Here is a 16,861-nt window from a genome sequence, read left to right as displayed (position 1 = left end):
CAAGTGGGTAGTCTATGGCCGTTGGGGCGAAGCTCCTACCTGCATCATACTCGGAGCCTCTTTTGATTAGTAGGCTCCTGTAACATCAGGAAAGGTGCAAGGGATACTGTAGGTAGGTGGTAGGTTTGCAGAGCTCTGTCCCCGGACTAACGATGCTGCCACTTGTCCAAGATCCTGCAAATAGTTTCTACAACTTTATATTTTAATTTCTAAAATGTTTAAAATAACACAGAACCAAGAATCTCTTTAAAAAAAAAAGAGAACCAAGAGAGAACAGTAGACTGTATGGGGGTTGTCTGATCTTCTTTCTTAGTAAACGCAAGATTGACCATCCAACAGCATGGTGGCCTGAATTGTGGCCTCTCCAATGTTGATAGCATCAGAGGCCTGGCCTCTATAGTATCAGATGAGCGCACGGACACTGAAGAGCACTTACAAGCATGTGCTCTTTGCACCTGGCCAATCTGGCCACCTCCGATAGACTGCAGAAGTGGCCGGTAACCAAGCAATGGGCAGTACACTTAAAAAAAAAAAAAAATCCATCTATTCTTGATAATTTAGAGGATTTTTAATTGCAGATAAATTGCAAAGTTGTTTGTTTTTGCAAGCAATTCCTATTTTACCCATTTGACAACATTTAACACCATCTTACCATATTCTTACAGTCTTAGCGGTCACTGATGTACGTCTTAATATCAAGAGGGGGGGGGGCAAAAGAACCTGATGTCAGCTATCCAGAGGGGACACGTTCACTGTCCCTATTCCTATTAAACCCTTGAAGAAGATCATGTAGACTCTGCTCCGAAAAGTAATCCAGGATAATCTTCAACCTATTAATATGTAGCCCCCAATAAAGACCAATTCCCAACGTATTACATTTTATAATCGGATATGAAATCACTAGGTATTAGTTTCAAGTCCATTGTCATCCTCTTGGTGTGGACACATTGGTGTAGTTAGTGGAGTATTGACCCAAGTCAGTGATTGTGTCCGTCTAGACATCTGGTGGATGTCTTCGAACCGCTAGGATTATACAGGAGTTTAACAGTTTCATAAAACCCCTGTCAAGTGACTGCAGTTTGTTTTATTCACTTTCACCCGGGTACGGGAACAGAGTCTCCACCGCTTTTCCTAACGTCAGTATGCAGTACTGATGTCAGGTCGTCAGCGTTGCAGTCAATCGGTAAGCTCAAGACCTTGTACCGTCAACTCTTCCTGAGCCGCGGAGCTTAATTATTGGCTGAAGTGATGTAGATCTTACATCAACTGACACCGGAAGCAACGGCAGAAACTGGAAAACCTCTTTAAAAGGTAATAGTAAGACTTGACAATGAATGACTCATCATGAGTAATTTGGCAGTCCTGCATTTTTTACTGGAAATATTAGGCACTAGTTTTTTTGTCTAGTCTGGTTACTGTTAATGGTGTGTATACACCAATTTCTTCCAAGGAGTTAGGTCCAAAGAAACCAATATCTTCGCTATTTTACTACTCATTTAATTGAGTTCTTCTGCAATCATTTAAGAAATCTGTAATGAAAGGGTTATCATTAAGCTTAACTCCTAAACAGGACAGAATAAGCCGGAGGGTCGTAGTTCGAAAGCCGGAGAGTAAAACTAATCACCGACAGCACTGGATGCTCAAAGTCTTACAATCTTCGGTCTGGTTAGTTAAATCAAGCAATTCGGAGAAAAGAAGCTTATTGTCAGTTGTTTAGACTACATGCCACGGGCAGGAGACTTAAGCTGTATTACTTACCAGGATCTACACGGACGACAGTAATGAAAAACCAGCAGAGAGGTTGTACGCATGGAATAAATGAAACATGTTAATTGGAGAAGAGGACATATGGGGAAGCTTAGCATTTAGAGCATCCACTGATGAAGCAAATGATCACGGAGACGATTAAATTAAGAGACGTGCGTTATTTTGCAATGTGCAAATTTGCAGATTTAAGAACATCTGATTACGAGGATAAGGTACATCAAGGACATCATCTCTCCCTCGCTATTTGTTTATTCGGGAGCATTACTGCTCCTCAAATGACCTCACAAATAATTGTACCAATTTGAACAGATGTTGTACAAGAGATAACCTATTCGGAAAGCAATGACGGAGAAGGTCAGTGGTATTAATTCGAAGTGTCTCTTAATTTCGAGGCCATTAATTAGTATTATAAAGGTTTAGCATCATAAATGAAAAAAAAAAAAACACAACTAAAAAGACCCATGTTGAGCCTCAAATCTAGAACTCTGCTATAAAAAACTTTCAGTCCATACACAAGAACAATTTTGCTCTAGTGTCTTAGCATTTCCACCTTATCTGGAAACATTCAACCTACCAATTTGTGATGTCAACTCAACTGATCTTAAAAAATCTTTTAGGTCTACAACATTTAGCTACATGGGGTTATCCAGGACTTTTATTCTTTTTGTGTATTGGGCTAGGAACTAACAGATAGTTGCAGACTACCTGACTGTTTTGCACTGGTAACGACAGCTCCTGCCAGCGATTCCGCTGCTTCATTTCACTTCTCATCAACAGAGCAGCTCTTCCAGGATACCCTGACAATGGGTCACTGCCAATGTCATGCTGATCGATAGCCAGCTACAGTCAATCAGCATGATGTTAACAGAGAGAACCCATCAACAGAGAGGAAGAGAAGAAACTACTCTATCTACGTGATGTCATCAAAAGCATGGGAAATCGCTGGCAGGAGCAGTTAACAACTACCTGCCCATTAGTTTTTAGGCAAAATTATTCAAGTCCCAGATATCCCCAAAGGTAACTTCTCAAGTGATAGCGTTGGCCAGTCTTCTGCATATTAGAGACAAAACCTTAGCTGATGGGCACAGGAACACTTTGAGATGTTCAATCACTCTTTCACCCTTGAGATAATATTATAATGGCCACTTAAAAAGATGTAGACCTTTATACTACTGAGAAGTAGATACAAGAGCTGCGAAGAGTTAGTAAATACCACTAGAACAAGCACAAAACCTCACCGGATAATCGAAAATTGACCTACAGAATACTTCCAAAAAAAAAATGAGGGTTGGTCAAAAAAACACTTGTTTTTTCAAATAGACCCATTTTTGTAGATCTAAAATTCTGATACCTGATAATAGGTTATTGGAATTTACCCTGATACAGTTTAATAATCACTTTGAGAAAAGGAAAGAAAGGAAAGTGATGGTCTAATCATCAATGGTGGCCACATGTTCATTTTAAGGTGGCTTTCGGACCACCACAAGGTCATAAGATGCACCAACTTTGTGTTGGGGTTCCAGAAAACCCCAAAGGAATGTCAGTAATACCAGTGTGCACAGAACTTTAAGGCACCCATATATATTAGAAGCTAACCCAACTTGTCAATCTCAGTGTGACCGGACAACATCTGAGATGTATGGGGACCTCCCCGGGAGGATAGGGTGGTTGGAATTTTAATCTTAGATGTTCTTGTTTTCCAGACAGATTAGTATTTGGTAGTGGTGTCTGGCAGTGGCTATCTAATGTCTCTCCATTGAAAATACATGAACTCTCAGCCAAGCTGAACCCTATGGGGTATGCGGAAAGTTAGGAAAGATTGTGGTCTACCAAACTAAAGCTTTTTGTTTGGCCATATATATGGCCAGCTTTAAGTTGCTCTCAGATGAGCGTAATACAGATCTTCTGTTAGGTCTCCATAGGCGCCTATAGTGCTTTAAAAAAACCACATTACATCTCAAAGGTGTCCTAAGGCGCTGTTCACACTGTCCTTACTGCTAATACATCAGCCCAGCATAAACCTGATAGATCTCACTATAATTCATTGCAAGCTGATCTGGCATTGCTGTTATGGTTCAATTATCAATGCAATCCATTCTGCTAATGTGAACAATGCTTGACAAATCACAATCTTCTCTACTCATCATAAAATTAATTGGACTATCGTAAGACATTATTCTTAATATTGAAAGTTGTTGGTTGAGATCCTTGTAGTGTTTAGGTACATTTGTCCAAGAATTTCCCACATGCAAATGTTAAATAAGAATTCCGGGAACATTTTAATATCGATTATGGCTAAATCTTTGTGTCTACTGCCACTTTAATCCATAAATATATGATTAAGAAATATTTGAAATCTACGGAGAAATTGATTCTGCTGGGTAATGGCAAAGAAACACCGATGAGGGAAGCATCCTGGAAACATTATTAGGAGCTCTAATGCTATGTTCTCAAGTTTTTGGTAAGTAAAACAAACAAAACAAAAAGTTTTTCAAACAGAAATCACGTCCGGAAACGTTCTTCTTTGGGGGCATATTTGGAAGAGCTTTTCTTTTCGTAAGAAGTTGTGAAGATTATTTTCCTAAAGCATTTTTTTGCATCCTATTGATTTGTCAATACCCATTTGGAGGAATTCTATCAGTACCAAAAAGAAGTTGCACACTTTTTTTTTTTCTACCAGGCAATTAAAACCTCTATAGGAAAAACAAATACCACAAAAACTTCCTCATATGAGTAGCAAAACTGATTTTCTAGGTCTTTGAAGCTGTTTTGGAGGAGTATTTTGGAGCAGAACCACAAAAAAAAAATCAACCACCTCAAAATACTCCTGGTGAATATATACTCATAACTAAGATAAAATAAGGATAAAAGACATGTTTAATTTAAAGGGTAACTGTCAGCACTTTTAACTCCCCACCCCAAAACTATTGATACGACTGCACAGCCTTTTAAAAGATAAGCTAGTTGATCCAATTATGACCCCAAAGTGCTGTTCCAGCAGCAAGAAATCGTGTTTTGAAGTTCAGTCTGGAAGTGGATTGGGGTGTGATGATGAACTTACAGCTCCTTACTCTCAGCTATATTCCTGAAGTAGCTGCACTTACAGCTCCTTACTCTCAGCTATATTCCTGAAGTAGCTGCACTTACAGCTTCTTACTCTCAGCTATATTCCTGCAGTAGCTGCACTTACAGCTCCTTAGTCTACGCTATATTCCTGCAGTAGCTGCACTTACAGCTCCTTAGTCTCAGGTATATTCCTGAAATAGCAGCCTCCTCCCTTGGCTAATTGTCATTTGCTCTGGTACTGATTGCCAGATCACTGGTCTGTCAGGGGATGGTTCTGCAAGTTCAGGTATACAGCGTTATAAGTGCATCGTATCGACCCATGCACTTCCAGAGTGATCTTCAAAACACAACTTCTCACTGTTGCGAGCAGCACAATGGGATCATAAATGGATCAACTGGCTTATTTTTTAAAGGGTTGCAAAGTCCGATTAAATGGTTTGTGGGGAGTGAGGGTGTTAAAAATTCTGACAGGTTCCTTTTAATTTACTTTTGCATTTCTTCTCCAGGATGTTATTCAACCTCATGTGATCTGCAGTACGGGATAAAGAAGAGATTGGATGCCTTGGTTTCTGGGTAGATAGAAGATGAATTTAAAAACTATCCTTGAGAATAGAACCCCGTGGATGATGATTGACTCCAAAGTAATCTCCAAGTTGGGTTGTCTTCTGCTGGACTTTAGGGTATGTGCACATGTTGCGAATTTGTCTGCGGATCTGCAGCGGATTTGGCCCTGCAGATCCAAAGCAGTTTTCCATGCGGTGTACAGTACAATGTTATCCAATGGAAAACAAAAACCGCTGTGCACATGCTGCGGAAAATTCCGCGCGGAAACGCAGTGGTTTATTTTCCGCAGCATGTCAATTCTTTGTGCGGATTCTGTAGCATTTTTTACACCCATTCCATTCTAGGAATCCGCAGGTGTAAAAACGCAGGCGAAATCTGCACTAAGGCTATGTGCCCACGTTGCGTGTTAAAACGCACACCAAAAACCGGACTCCTTCCCAGAAATCGCGCTTTTTTTCCGTGCGATTTCACCGCGATTATGATCGCGATTTTCGTGTGCGATATTCAAGCACTTTCCAAGCGATTTGAAGCATCGCTTGGAAAGTGATTGACAGGTTGATCACACTCGTCAAACATACATAGTGTTTGACAAGTGTGACCAGGTTTTTACTATTGAGGCCGCCTATGCAGCATCAATAGTAAAAGATAGAATGTTAAAATGCTAAAAATAAATAAATAAATAAATAAATAGGTGTATATTTAACTTACGGCGTCCCGCGCTGCCATCCCGGGCCACAGCGTTCCCAGTAATGCCTTGCGAGACCTGTGATGATGTTGGTCTCGCGTTGCTATAGCGATCTCGCGAGACTACGTCATCACTGGACCGTGCCGCAAGGCATTACTGGGAACGCTTAGGCCGGGAATGCAGCGCGGGACGCCGGAAGGTAAATATACCCCGATTTTTTATTTTGTATTCTTTTTTTTACAGGGGTATGGTACCCAGGGCCTGGAGGACAGTCTCCTCTCCTCCACACCGTGGGTACCAACCGCACATGAGACGCTTAACTTTGCGCATGGTGGGCATAGCCACATGCGGGAAGTAAGCGATTCTCATGCATTCCTATGGGTGCGGAATCGCGGCAATTCTTTGCGATTCCGCACAAAAGAATGAGCATGCTGCGATTTTTTCCGCGATGCGATTCCGCCGCGGAAAAAAGCGCAGCATTAGCACAGCATGTGCGGAATGCCATAGGAATGCATGGGGGGCGTTCTGTACACGATTTTTAAACGTTTTCGCGCCGAAAATCGTTGCAAAAACGCTTAAAAATCGCTACGTGGGCACACAGCCTCAATCTGTTATAAATCGGCAGGCATTTTGACCTGCGGATTCTGCAGATTCAGCGCGGAAAAATCCGCAGACAAATCCGCAACGTGTGCACGTACCCTTAGGATCCTCTGACACTTATGAATGCTGATTCCACTAGCTTCAAATAAGGTCATCAATGGCTGGACCTTTTAAGCCCCTTTTTTATCTGCGGTCAGTTTGACCAATCAGACCCTTATTAAGACATACTTGTTGTAGAATCATCCAGGAGGTTCCCCCCAAAAAGGTCAGACCTCCTGGAGGTGTCAACAAATCTTCTAAGGTACACTGAACGAAACCAGGTATTAAAGGACGTTCTTCATTCAGAAAGGTGTGGTACAGGGAGTGGAGAGGTAGGGAACGGGGCAAAAGAGAGGCCCGAGGAAAAAGGAGCGTGGAAGCTTAAGAAAAGGGTTTAGTTATTGCAAAAATTTAATGGATTTTTCTCCCGTTATGAACAGAATTTGGAGGAGGAAATCATCTTTACTAGAAGATTATTTTGAGGCAACATTGCTTCTACCCAAATATTCTTGCAGCGCAACTTGTAAAGGACTGACGCAATTACTGTACAATTTTCATCATAATATGGAGAGGATACGTTAGATGTTACAATGGATGAGCTTATTCAGGGTTTACTGTCCTTTATATCAATAGCATAAGTCATCATCCCAAAGATCTATAGTGTTTACCAAGGACAGGCAGGACAGGAAGCAGATAAGTAGGTCGGCGCGTTTCTATCCACAGGGTATATATAACCTGTGCCCTGAAGCTAATTGAGAATAAATCCACTTAGAAACTTAGATCAATAATCCCGATAAGTACTGTGCAAACACTTCCTGAACTAAGACTTGTGTACAGTAAATTATTGCCAGAGTGTTGTCATCTGCTACATTCTGGCCACGATATATGGAATATTACCACTATCCATAATTAAACATATCAGAGATATAATAATAGAACCAGATTAATGAGAGCAGCAAAAATCAAGATGGAGCCCATTTATGGTACTTGAGAACATCCCCATGCCAGGGCAGGACTAGTTGGAAATCAGCAACACAGGTCTATCCCATGTGGAACAAGGTTCTCCAGTTAGAAAAAAAAGATTACGGTAGGTGCCCCGTAGAGTCCAGACCCAGCCCAGGAATCTCGTACCCAAGAAGAGGATGATACCACAGCACATAGTCCAAGAAGAGGAAGCCATCAAGACTTTATTGATCAAACATTTCCAACATTTTAACCCTAGACATGGGTCTTGTTTGGCTTGACAAAGACTCATCATTAAGGTGGAAACGTTGAGGATGTTTGGTGAATCCTCAACTTCTAAGCTTTGCTCCGGTATTTTCCTTTTTTATTCTTGAGGAAAGGCGTAGAGGCACTTGACACATTCCCTTTCCTAGGCAGGACCCTTTGATTGTTTCCTAAGTTGTGTCACCTTTGGAGACATGAAGCCTCAACAGGATTAGCATCAAATATTGGGAAATATGATGGATACCATGAATACTAATTTTTCCTGTGAAACAAAATTGTATGGTATTTTAATAGAAAAATCGACAATGATTAGTGCTGGTCTAAAATGTATAATCTGGTCTTGTCATTGAAGAGTGGATTTCACCAATGGCAATAGACTGTATGTATAGATTCCACGTGGAATCCATTCCTTCCTGCCAAGGCCAATTTTCGATGTCGCACACTTTTTTTTTTTTTTTTTAAACTCTCTATCAACATAGAAAAACGAGGGCTTCAGTTTTGGAATTTTGAAAGACTCCATTCATTTTAGGGGCTGTTAAAGGCAAAAGTCGCACTATAACTCTGGGACCCAAAAGGGGGCACATAGGTCTTTTTGCCATATAAGAAGAGATCACTCATATATATGGCACATGATAGTGCTAGGCTCACTTCGTGAGGAGGATCCTCTAAGCCTCAGGTCCAGCTAGGCACACGGATCCCGGGCAAAAAAAAGCACACGTGGAGCAAAGGCTTGGAAAACTGAAGTCCACAGGCAGACAGGACGCAAGAAAGTCCAAAACAAAGCAGGCCAGGATAGAAGTGCACAGCAAAACAAGCAGGAATACAACTCTTAATACCAAGACACAGGCTGTCTTATTGGGCTTTAAATAGACCTGAGCCGATGAATTCATTGGAGCACGCCGGGCTACTTGTAAAATCCGATGTGGAGCACAGCAGAGAGCAGCAGCCATAGGGGAAGGTCGTGAAGCCCCGCCGAGTCGAGGCAGATACGCAACAGGTAGATGGGGACTGTGTTACAGATCTTGCATAGCCGGATGTCTGGGGGATGGAAACATCTTAATAAAATAGTCTACTTAGACCACAGATGACCTATGGTGGAGTTCTAGAAAAACGTATTTCTGTAATTCTGCAAGCAATAAATGGAGTTGGTTCACTACAATACCCAGAAAGGTTATCAAAATTAGGTCTATTTACTCTAGAAAAGAGAATACTTAGGGGAGACTTAATATATATATATATGTACAGGTATATCAGAGGGCAATACAGAGATCTCTCCAATGAACTGTTTGTACCAAGGACGGTGACAAGAACAAGGGGGCATTCTCTTCGTTTGGAGGAAAGACAATTTCTGCACCAGCACAGAAGAGGGTTCTTCACGGTAAGAGCAGTGAGGCTCTGGAATTCTCTTCCTGAGGAAGTGGTGATGGCCAACTCACTGAATGAATTTAAGAAAGGAATGGATGCTTTTCTTGTGAGTAACAGTATAGAAGGTTACGAATAACAGAATATTATAGGTAGATGGTTGACCCAGCTTAAGGGAAGGAATTTTTTTTCCCTATGGAGAAAACTGGCTTCTACTCTGTGGGTTTTTTGCCTTCCCCAGGATCAACAATGCAGAACAGCTGCAGTAAAAATAGGCTGAACTAGATGGCCATAAGGTCTTCCTTCAGCCTTCAAAACTATGTTACTACCTGTATTTGATTTGACATTGAAACAACCATTTAAAAAATTTGCCAATTTGCGTTACCCAATGCAGCCTTCATTTCAAGACAGAGTTTGTTTCACAATGCTCTCCAGTGATTATTCAGAACCAATATAATAAAAGCAGAAGAACCCAATATATCTGTATTTCTATGGTCCAGTGGGCATGCTCTAGATGATATAGGATAGAATTTTTAAAGTTACGCTCTAAGTGACCACAAAAAAAAAAAAATACAATGGCCAAGACACCTAAATGCCAAAAAATGTTCTTTACTTAGTATCTTCACGGAAAAGTTCCCAGTTCATCTGTGTATCTGCCAGTGTTGTAATACAACTATGTTATTAATTTTTTTTTTTTGGACCTGTCTTCATTGACACACGTTGCAATAATGGATAGTCATAATTACATCCACACAATTACAAGTACAAAGTATATTTCAAGACTCTGTTGACACCAAGTTCAATACAATGATAACAAATGGTCTACCTTTAGACACAGGTCTAAATCATTATAGCCTAAGTACACATTCGGAGTATTCATACCACAAGGCACACAAATGTATGTTGGCTGCATCTCCACTTACTGAATATTTTCCTTTAGGTCGTCAGATATTTAAAAGTCAGATATGCAGAAAATATTAATCAATATAAAAGTGAATAACCACAAAAGCAATGCTGATACAACAGAAATCAGTTACAGAGTCAATGAAGTAGGAATACCAAATGTAATCCCTTCAGTGCCCGCTATTCAGCTGTGCTGGCATTTTCTATAATGTTTATGTTGCTTACTACATCCAAAAAAAAAAACCTTAAAAAAGAGTAATTGCATCCATAATGGGTTCTAACAATAGAAAGTCCATAAAGGAAGTGGTTATAAATACTAGAGTGGACTACCACGTTCAGATAGGTGGTTACCCAAAACTAAGAAAGTGCTCTCGGCATCAATGAAAAAAAAAAAAAAAAAAAAAGCACCCGGTCACCGTTTCGGGGTTGAAAACCCGACAACGCTACATTATTCATTTCAGAACTAAATCACGAGACCAAATGTAAAAATTCAGAAATGCTAAATAGACTTAATCTAAACATTACATTATAACCCCAAGTCCATTACATTTTCAGAATATCAATCTGTCCAATATGAGCGGTTGTGAATCAATGTCACTGGATTTGGTGCAAATGAAAAAGAGAACAGGAACACTGGAGACGAACAGCAAGACAACCGAAAAAGGGAATAGTTTTGTCGGTGGTGGCCACAGACAATTCCTCTCTTCTTGTCCTTCCTGACTGACTAAGCTCTAGTTTTCTCATGTACTTGTCACTACTGGTGGCTTGACGCAATACCAACAGACCATTCAGACTGAACAGGTAGTTCCATCCATATGAGCCATCATAATACGTTTTGCCGTGTCTCCCAGACACAGTCTCAATAGAATGAAGCAGATGTCAGGACACAGACCGATAGACAAGGGCATGGACACAGAAGGGCATCTCCTGTAACAGGAGTGGTATCTACCATTTTGTGCAAAGAGGAACCAAAGAAGCAATACCAAAGTCCCACCGAATGACCTCCGATGGCTAATAGTGTCCATATTTCTGATCAAATTGTCAGAAACAGACTCCATGAAGGCTGCATGAGGACCCAACATCCGATAGTGTGACCTGTGCTCGTAACCCTGAACCATACAGCTCAATTGGTATTCCCCAGAAAACATCAGAAGTGTTAGATCCACCATTGGCACCCCATTCACTTCACAGTTGAAAGCAGGTCTACGCTGAGCACATGTGACAGACTAGAGACGTGAGAGATGTTAGCCTAGAGACGCTATGAACGTTATGCTGTCTTTAAAGTAATCCCGCATGACAGTTTTGCAGTGGGTGGTCCAGGGAGGAAAATATTCTTGGAGGGTCACAGAAACTTCCACATGATAATCAACAGTACCCTGACTGCTGTTAGTTACGGGGATAATATCCTTAGGGCCACTGTCAGACCTTACGGTGGTGCAGTAGCTCTGGGTTCCTCATGGTGCCAGACAGTGTCCGGCCTCACGAGGCTAGAGTGAGGGCAGCTCTTGGATGGCGAAGGCATTGAAGCCAATAACTGGCCCTCACGTTCCTCAGACCAGAGTCTAAAAGAGAACCTCTGAGACATTATGTATCAGTGTATCTCATGCTGAAAGTTAGCACCACAAACTGTCCAGGAGCCACTGTTGTCCTGATCCAGGTTTGGGAGGAGATCCTTCAAAACACATCAGTCATATCTTTAAGAGTCCATACATAATCAGGAGAACATACAGGCACGTGGGGCCATATATACTACGGATCCACCTGTGATTTTAATTCCTTATTTACTTTGAGTTTCTGGCGACCTGGAGCACAGGTCTCAGTTGGTTGATGATTTTGTTTTCCATTCATCGTTGATCTTTTATTTTGAGCTCCACAATTTATATCAGCAAATGTTGTTTTTTTTCAAATCGAGATCCAGCGTCTGATTTACCACTTCCCTAAAAAAAAAAAAAAAAAAAACACAGGTCCTACACAAGATAAACACAGGATTCTGCAACCACAAGCATAAGTAAACAGGCTCCTCATTTCATCTCCTCATCAGAGTAAAGATTCTGGCTTACTCTCGGTAAGTGAAAAATGTATTGTTTACATGTAGAGACTGAAAACCAGTCTTGATCTAGGCTAGTTGTTGCAGGTGAACCGCTTGTTACAAGAGAGGCCTCCGATACACAAAGACATGGTGAGGAAGGCTTTTGGCTGTTGGTGAATGTTGTTGGAGTTTTCGGCGTAGGTTGTCTAGCTCGTCTGTGCCATATCCTTAAACGATGAGATAGAGTGCATTCTAGATCAGCCACTCAATTTAACTCATCCTGTCCAAAGCTGAAGGAAAAGGAAAGACAAGGATGCCTCAGCCTAGAGACTAGTGTGGGTCCCAGCAGTGGAACCATCACTAATCTATCCAGGCGAAAGGTGGTTTGTGTAAATTGAAATACTCCTTTCAAAAACCTTTGTTTTCCAACAAGGCAATCACATCAATCGAGGGCAGGGGTAAAAAAATTTATTTTCCAGAGGGGACACATGGGAGATCGTGACTGTTGTGACACGCCGAACCAATAGGCTGAAATTAATTCTGCTCAATATTAATATCACTTTTTTTTATAATTATTTTATATTAATTGTATCACTTAATATTGAGTAGAAGTATGCCAACACCCCCTATATACCATATGAGCCCACATGTAGCCCCTAGTATTGACAGTATGAGACCACTCAGACCTTTGTGAGACCGTGAACGGCGGTAAGGATTCCAGATGTTACTTGGAGCCTGTTTTGTCCTTGTCCAAGATGGAGTCTGGTACTTCACTCTGTCCTGGAAATTCCTGTCTGTCCTGCTATTTAAGTCCGGGTCGGGAGATCCTCCTTGCCCGAGTATTTTGTTGCTGTTGGCTCCTGAGCTTCAGCCTCTTTCTTCTGGACTCCTTGCTGCTGCTCATTACTCGGTGCTCTACCTCTCCATGTTCTGCTGTCTTCAGTCCTCTGTGCTGCTCCTTGATCCTGACCAAGATGACCTATTGTCTGGACTTCTGGTGTGGAGCTACTCGCCTCAGGAACTGATGTGGACAGTAAGAAATTCTGACATGATTATTTCTTCCTGGGCTGTGTCTGTTGGGCTGCGGTGCTGGACTTGAGCGGAACTTTTTAGCCCAAAAGGTACATCTAGAGACCTTCTCCTGCTAACGCTCAACCTGTGTATTGCTGGACACCCATGTTTAAGTGCTGTGTGCATTCTCATTCATATTATTGCTGGACTTCCATGTTTAAGTGCAGTATGCACTCCTGCGTCATATTACTGCTGGACTGCTTCGTATTAGCGATCGCGCCCCACTATTCAGTTTGTTGAACATTTCTATATTGTGCTGTGCACTTCGTTACAATTGCAGGAAGATCTGTTAGTTTTGTTTCTACTTCTTACTTTGTTAAATACACTTGCTTGCCTCAGCGTTGGTCTCAGATACGTTTTATCCCGCACAGATTCCATAGTACCCACATAACTCTTATATCGGCGTTGCTGTGAGTGGCCGGTATGTGTCGCAGAGAAGGAGGAGGTCCTCTGCGCTGTAAGCTATAAGCCTGGAATGTTTCTCTGGGACTTGTAGTTCCACAAGCCTTGCTTAGTGTATAAGGGGCTGGGCGGGTCTGGCTAACCACACACTTCCCATCAATGTGTGTTTCTCATACGATATAATAAGACTGTGGTTTGGTCACATGGTCTCTGTGTTGGAAGGGCCTGCAAGAGGACAGGTTTCCTGAAAAGCACATGGTGGAGATCATGTACCTGCAGAGTCTGTGTTGGAGAAGCTACCATCATTCTGTGGATCTGGAACTGATGGGGCTAAGCTTGTCGAGCAAGTCATCGTACGAGTCAGTGATTCCAGTAAGGCAGCTTCCCTGGAAGTCAGGACTGAGAAGAAGTCAGCTCCTAGAAGGCAACCTCGGACAAGGGGGTTGTAAGAAAAGCAGACTGGTGTTACTGCTATTGGAACAGACTGGTGGTCATAACAGGTTCCGTTGATGTAAAGAAATGGACTATGCTTTACACGGACTATGCTGTAAATTAACAGAATAGACTGTTTAAATGGAAAACCATTCCAGTGTGCTTTAATCCCGCTGCCAAGTGAATGTCCTCCAGCACATTCACTGAGCGCTATCTTGCACCCTATATACAGCATGAGCTCCACGTATATACACATACAGGCCCATTTATACAGTATGAACCCAACACAGACCCTATATACAGTGGGGCAAAAAAGTATTTAGTCAGTCAGCAATAGTGCAAGTTCCACCACTTAAAAAGATGAGAGGCGTCTGTAATTTACATCATAGGTAGACCTCAACTATGGGAGACAAACTGAGAAAAAAAAATCCAGAAAATCACATTGTCTGTTTTTTTTTCATTTTATTTGCATATTATGGTGGAAAATAGGTATTTGGTCAGAAACAAGCAATCAAGATTTCTGGCTCTCACAGACCTGTAACTTCTTCTTTAAGAGTCTCCTCTTTCCTCCACTCATTACCTGTAGTAATGGCACCTGTTTAAACTTGTTATCAGTATAAAAAGACACCTGTGCACACCCTCAAACAGTCTGACTCCAAACTCCACTATGGTGAAGACCAAAGAGCTGTCAAAGGACACCAGAAACAAAATTGTAGCCCTGCACCAGGCTGGGAAGACTGAATCTGCAATAGCCAACCAGCTTGGAGTGAAGAAATCAACTGTGGGAGCAATAATTAGAAAATGGAAGACATACAAGACCACTGATAATCTCCCTCGATCTGGTGCTCCACGCAAAATCCCACCCCGTGGGGTCAGAATGATCACAAGAACGGTGAGCAAAAATCCCAGAACCACGCGGGGGGACCTAGTGAATGAACTGCAGAGAGCTGGGACCAATGTAACAAGGCCTACCATAAGTAACACACTACGCCACCATGGACTCAGATCCTGCAGTGCCAGACGTGTCCCACTGCTTAAGCCTGTACATGTCCGGGCCCGTCTGAAGTTTGCTAGAGAGCATTTGGATGATCCAGAGGAGTTTTGGGAGAATGTCCTATGGTCTGATGAAACCAAACTGGAACTGTTTGGTAGAAACACAACTTGTCGTGTTTGGAGGAAAAAGAATACTGAGTTGCATCCATCAAACACCATACCTACTGTAAAGCATGGTGGTGGAAAGATCATGCTTTGGGGCCGTTTCTCTGCAAAGGGGCCAGGACGACTGATCCGGGTACATGAAAGAATGAATGGGGCCATGTATCGTGAGATTTTGAGTGCAAACCTCCTTCCATCAGCAAGGGCATTGAAGATGAAACTTGGCTGGGTCTTTCAACATGACAATGATCCAAAGCACACCGCCAGGGCAACAAAGGAGTGGCTTCGTAAGAAGCATTTCAAGGTCCTGGAGTGGCCTAGCCAGTCTCCAGATCTCAACCCTATAGAAAACCTTTGGAGGGAGTTGAAAGTCCGTGTTGCCAAGCGAAAAGCCAAAAACATCACTGCTCTAGAGGAGATCTGCCTGGAGGAATGGGCCAACATACCAACAACAGTGTGTGGCAACCTTGTGAAGACTTACAGAAAACGTTTGACCTCGGTCATTGCCAACAAAGGATATATCACAAAGCATTGAGATGAAATTTTGTTTCTGACCAAATACTTATTTTCCACCATAATATGCAAATAAAATGAAAAAAAAACAGACAATGTGATTTTCTGGATTTTTTTTCTCAGTTTGTCTCCCATAGTTGAGGTCTACCTATGATGTAAATTACAGACGCCTCTCATCTTTTTAAGTGGTGGAACTTGCACTATTGCTGACTGACTAAATACTTTTTTGCCCCACTGTACATAATGAGCACCCTATACACAGTATGAGCCCACAAACAGGCCCCTATATACACACAACATGAGCCCCCCTATATACAGTATGAGTCCAGACAGAGGCATCTATATTCAGCATGAGCACCCATTTATACAGAATGACCCCACACACAGGCCCCTATATTCAGCATGAGCCCCTATATTTACAGTGTGAGTCCACATACAGACCCCTTTATACAGTATCTGCCCACAACAGGCTCTATATACATCATCAGCCTCCTACATACAGTATGACCCCCCCACATAGGCCCCTAAATTCAGCACAAGCCCCCGTATTTACAGTGTGAGCCCACACACAGGCCCCTATATACAGCATGAATAGCCCTGAATACAGTACGAGTTGACACACAAGCCGCTATACACAGAAAGAACTCCTCTATACAGTATGAGCCCATAGGCAGGTTGAGCCAACACATAGAACCCTATATAAAGCATGAACCGACACACAGGACCCTATATACAGTATGACTCCACACGAAGATTCCCCCCTCGCTTATATACAGGGTGGACCATTTATATGGATACACCTAAATAAAATGGGAATGGTTGGCGATATCAACTTCTTGTTTGTGGCACATTAGTATATGGGAGAGGGGAAAACTTTTCAAGATGGGTGGTGACCATGGCGGCCATTTTGAAGTCGGCCATTTTGAATAAAAACTTTTTCCAATGTGAAGAGGGTCATGTGACACATCAAACTTATTGAGAATTTCCAAGAAAAACAATGGCATGCTTGGTTTTAACGCAACTTTATTGTTTCATGAGTTATTTAC

At 41.9% G+C, this 16,861-nt stretch overlaps 1 protein-coding gene across 9 annotated transcripts in view; it reads right to left on the bottom strand.

Moving 5' to 3' along the window:
• Nucleotides 1-16,861, bottom strand: part of GRIK1 (glutamate ionotropic receptor kainate type subunit 1) — a 437,138-nt gene that overhangs the window by 385,153 nt on the left and 35,124 nt on the right. The gene's annotated exons all lie outside the window — the stretch shown is intronic.

Source organism: Dendrobates tinctorius, unplaced genomic scaffold (assembly GCF_039654945.1).
Source record: "Dendrobates tinctorius isolate UK_male_01 unplaced genomic scaffold, ASM3965494v1 ptg000084l, whole genome shotgun sequence".
In the NCBI taxonomy this organism is placed as follows: Eukaryota; Metazoa; Chordata; class Amphibia; order Anura; family Dendrobatidae; genus Dendrobates; species Dendrobates tinctorius.
Note: the sequence above shows the minus strand (reverse complement) of the source record. Positions and strands in the feature narration are given on the sequence as shown.